Source organism: Asparagus officinalis, chromosome 6, assembly GCF_001876935.1.
Source record: "Asparagus officinalis chromosome 6, Aspof.V1, whole genome shotgun sequence".
Taxonomy (NCBI): Eukaryota; Viridiplantae; Streptophyta; class Magnoliopsida; order Asparagales; family Asparagaceae; genus Asparagus; species Asparagus officinalis.
Window position 1 is genome coordinate 61364078 of NC_033799.1, and position 5542 is coordinate 61369619.

Sequence of the window (5542 nt, forward strand, 5' to 3'; positions counted from 1 at the left end):
CCCCGGTGGGTCAGCAGGACCTGGTGCGGTCTTGATCCTCTAACGTGTTTTTGATGGGTCTTTTGATGTTTTGTCAGGATTTGTTCGTTCCTGAGCTTCCCAACTGATTGGATATCATCCACAAACATGGTTAGGCCGTTATTAACTGAAAATAGGGTCAAATCATTCATTCTTATCCAAATAACCTTATTCGATGCCCTACAAGTACAAACGTAGGGCCTCCATTCTACAAGGGCGAATTATTATCAAGATGAGGAGGTGCTGCCGAGTTGAAGAGCAAGGAAGCACGAATTTCAGAGGAGGCTAGTTGATCTCGGCGAAGTTCTTCAGCATAAAGAGGGAGAGTTCGAGAGATCTGAAGCCCCGTCCCCCATTCCTTAAGATTAGACTTGGTCTTAATCTCGAGAAGAGTACTGATTTCGCTTGGTCGATATTAGTACTTTAGCGAATACTTTCTTGGTGAAGTAGGAGCTCTAATTAATCATTCTGTCAATCGGGTCTGGTCCGTAGACGGTCTTCGCATAAACCCCAGTGCAGGCAAAGATCCCACGCAAACAGTAATAGGCGATAAACGTTCTCTGCTGTGTGTTGTTTGAAGAAAATTGTAATTTTCTTTATTTTTTAATTGTGTAAGATCTTATAAAAAGATCGTCTTTTTTTGGACTTATTGTAACAACTTAGGAATAAGCCAAATGAGAATGCCACACTCCGAAGAGTATACGAATATAAACTGTTTCTCGCTCCTCTAACAGGTGCATAGGGATAAACCGCTCCCTGCATACTCCAACAGGTATACGAGTCTAAACTATTTCCTAATTTTAACGGAAAGTTCCTGGAAGAATATCATATGTGATATTCTTAAGGATAACCCGACCATTCAGCTGAATACAAAGTATTCCTCATTAGACCCAATTTCGTAAGGAAAGCTGGGGGTGGATAACCCATGTAACAGAAAGTTCCTGGAGAGTGTCATGCCTGGTATTCTTAAGGATAACCCGGTCACTATAAGTGGGGATAAATGAGAAACTCTCACTTATACTCTGAATGCTTCCAAGAGTGAAAGGCAACCAATTGTCGGGATCAATTTCACCTACTTCCAAGCACTCTTTTATTGAGACGATATTCGATCACTTCGTCAGATCAATCTTCCCTCACAAAACACTCCCACTGGCGTTTGATGATTCACAATCTTCCACCAAATAATCCCTCACTCATCAAATTAATTGACGGTGGGTCCACTAAAATTCTTTCTGGTTTAATCAACTCAAACTCACATTGTGTCTGTGCACTCAACACTCCTATTATTAGAGTCTAGATATAATGCTTGGAATTTTAGTCTACTAATCTTTGATAATTATCAAACCCCTTTGTGTTAAGACCTTATCACTTGACACCAAGAACCTCTACTGAGTGATTTGTACAAGTCAATACTCCCACTGTGATTTGTACTCCCACTACCACTTGGTTAAACCTTTAGACAGTTAGGACCACAACCAAAATCCCCTCTTGATTCTTTCCATGAATAAGAGGTCCACAAATTGAACGATCAAAACCACAATTCACTATCGATAAATAAGAAATTCACCTTTAGTTCGGTAATCAAACCTTCTGACAGTTAGGATTGTCCGAATCTTTTCAATTCTCGAAGTAGAGATCCCACTCTTAGTTTCACTCTTCAAATTCTCGAAGTGGAGATCCCACTTTGAGTTTCCTTTGCGACTAGAGATAGAATATAAAATTCTTCCTTTCCAGTATCAGGTTCGTCTTTGCCCCAAGAGAAGTTTAACTCTCAAAATCCGTATCTTACACACGTGGGGAATTTTATCCCGAAGCCTAAGTATGGATAAGTCAATGCCTAACACGCATTGCTGATTTAGTCTTTCACTGATTGAAAAAGACACCAGAATCCAAGTCTGAAGAATTTTATCCCGAATCCTTAGAAGGGATAAATCAACGCCTAACACGCATTACCAGTTTAGTCTTTCACCGAGTAAAAAAGATACCAAAATTCAAGTCTGGGGGAACTTATCTCGATCCCTAAATAGAGATAAGTCAACATCTGATACATGCCGCCGGGTAGCCTATTCCCGTAATAATGGCGAAGTCTACGTATTCAACATCATAGCACTAAGAGAGTTAACTCTCTTAGCACAACGTTACATGTGGAACGGACTTAAACAATCTGTATGCAAGTCCGATTCAAACGGTAATTGGTAAAGGTGCATCAAATCCGTTGATGGTTGAGGATTTGCCAAAAATCCTAAGTCTACGTCTAACACACGTTATCGGGTAGTCTATTCCCATGAGAAAGACGAAGTCTACGTATTTAATATCGTAGCACTAAAAGAGTTATTTCTTTTAGCACAACGTTACATGCAAAACGGACTTAAACAATCTACGTGCTAGCCCGACTCACACGGTAGTCGGTAAAGGCTCATTAAACCCGTTGATGGCTGAGGGTTTGCCAAAAATCTTATAAGTGTGAGAGTCATTGACGCACCAGTTCTATTAGTTGGTCTCGTGACTTGAGATCCAACAACTTCAGGATAAAATCCATAAATGTAGATGAATCAGCTTCAACAGTTGGTCCTGCAGCCCTAACATTTAGGACCGTCACGCTCTAATGCCTTAAGAACGTAAACTATGTAGACTCCAGCAAACGTATGAGTATAAACTGTGTTAACGCCAGTCAACACATTACCACAAGGGTTAACACCGGTCAACACATTACAGTGAAGGTTAATGACGATCAACACATCGATAATTTTGCCAAAATAAGGCCAAGGGAAAAAATCTAGGTCAAGGGATGATTTTAGAGAGTTCAATTGTGTTCCAGATATGAATTCCCGACGAAGACGATTAATTTAATGTCAACTCAACGACACGAGCTAAGTTCAGAAACTTACGCATCAACTTCAGTTTAAGATTTCGACAACAGTCATATGATAAACACAGCGCCAGAAGAACATCATCTATTTGACAAAATACTAAGTAGATTAAAGACTGAAGAAGTTAAGAATTGAAGCCATTCACATGTCCAACCTGATCTCCTCAACAAAATACTGAAGGGATTGAAAACATCGCCTATCACATCCAAAGCATTCCAGACTCCTCTATAAAAGAACGAGTCTGAAATACTTTGAAGGGGGTATCTGTAGGAATCTAAAAATACCTATAGGTGTCTACACGCAGCTCGAGATAAAGAGAAGATGATGAACGTCATCATCTGAGCCAAGAAGGATTATCTGAGTGGCCCACGACTTGTCGGCCAGTTCCAAGTGCCCGCCGTGCTTGTCAGTCAGCTCCAAGTATCCGTCATGTTTGTCATTCAGCTTCAAGTACCATAAAGAAGCTAACAAGCGCATGAAGCAAGTTAGCAAAGTGTACAAATCAACAGGACGACTAGATACGTAAAACGGCAGAAAATACAAGTCTCGAAAAATCGCAAAGTGCCAAAGAGTTCAACCAAGGTCAAATTTCCCGTGCCAACACAGGACAACGGTAGCTGACCTACGCCATCGTGGGTTAGCAGAAGCTGACCCGTGCTAGCGTTGGTCAGCAACGGTTGACCCACACTCCCCGCTGGTCAATAGGACCTGCCGTGCGGTTTTGATCCTCAAACACATTTTTGACGGGTCTTTTGCTGTTTTCCTAGGATTTTTTCGTTCCTGAGCTTCCCAACTGATTGGATATCATCCAAAAATATGGTTAGACGGTTAATAACTGAAGATAGGATCAAATCATTCATTATTATCCAAATACCCTCATCCGATGCCCTATAAATACAAGCTTAGGGTCTCCATTCTACAGGGGTAAATTATTATCAAGACGAGGAGGTGCTGTCGAGTTAGAGAGCAAGGGAGCATGAATTTCAGAGGAGGCTACTTGATCTCGGCGAAGTTCTTCGGCATAAAGAGGGAGAGTTTGAGAGATCTGAAGCACCGTTCCCCCATTCCTTGAGATTAGGCTTAGTTTTAATCTCGAGAAGAGTACTGATTTTGCTTGGTCGATATCAATACTTTAGTGAATACTTCCTTGGTGAAGTAGGAGCTCTGATTAATCATTCTGTTAACCGGATTCGGTCCATAGGCGGTCCACAGATAAACCCCGACGCAGGCAAAGATCCCATGCAAACAGTAATAGGTGATAAACGTTCTCTGCTGTGTGTTGTTTGAAGGAAATTGTAATTTTCTTTATTTTTTCATTGTGTAATATCTTATAAAAAGATCATCTTTTTCCAATTTATTGTAATGGCTAAAGTTATAATGAGTTGTACGTCTGTCTGTAGGTGTCAAAATTGATTTCCCGAAATGGGGATCTCGTTTGTATTAATAAGAATAACTTATTACAAACTAATGAATCAAAATTATAATAGAAGCGGAGGAAATGCCCTCCATATTTAACGTGGGACTTTGGTAGCGATAGAATGCCTCGCTTGGTTCTCGCACCGAGTTTACTTCCCTTGGACAATTCGACCGAGGTTGCATGTAAGCTTCAGTGCGCAGTAGAAGCTCATGTTGGTCGAGTTTGAGTTCCCGAGCTTAATGGCTATCAAGGTCGAAAGCTGGAAGAAGATGCTACAGTGCAAGAATAATGCAAAGAGCCAGGCTCGATTCTCTTAGAGCTTAAGAGAACTGATTACCAAGGAGCCAAATAGGTTCGGTCTTGATCAAGAGTTCAAGAACTCTCTTTTGATAGCCATCATCATCTATTTATAGTGGAGGAGAAGCATGGCCACTCCCTCAAATTGTGGGATTGTGGTTGAGGGGGACCATAACTCTATCCCTTAAATATTGGGATGTGACCATTGGAGGTGAGGAGAACCATACTCCATCCCTTAGATCATGGGGAGTAGGTGTACCCACTCCCACATTTTAAGCTCCAGTAGCTGACGTGGTCCACCCGTGCAAGCAAGCTTGACATTGCAGGCGAGCTTGGGCTGTCAGGCGAGTTGGCAAGATTTCAGGCCAGCAGGTGAGCTTGTGTCTGCAGGTGAGCCTGGTGGGCTTTGGCATGCAAGCAAGCCTGGGTGCTACAGGCGAGCTCGGCCTTCAGGAGAGCCTGGATCATACAAGAGAGCTAGGTCTTTAGGCTAGCTTCAAGTCTTCAGGCGAGCCTGGATCATGCAAGCGAGCTTCAAGCTGTCAGGCAAGCTCTACAGGTGAGGCTATGCAAGTGAGCTTGCCTTATGCAGGCGAGCTTCAATCCTTCAGGTGAGCTAAGCTCCTTTGCAGGCGAACTTGCTCTTCAGGCGAGCTCTAGAACATGCCACGAAGAATAGTCATAACTTTCAAACCGTAAGTCGGAATTGGACGAATTATATATAAAAATTGACTATCTCGATGAGACGGAGCCCACCAAACTAACCCCACAGGGTTTGGTTTTCTCCTGTCCGTTTTTCTAAATTCCTTCCGGTTTGAGAGATATCAGCATTTTTTTCTTTTTTTTGCTATTTCTGACGAGGTTTTAGCAGTTTTGTTCTGAACTTCTCTGATTGGGATTAAAGGCAATTTTTATTGTCTACAGTCTGTCATCGTGCACC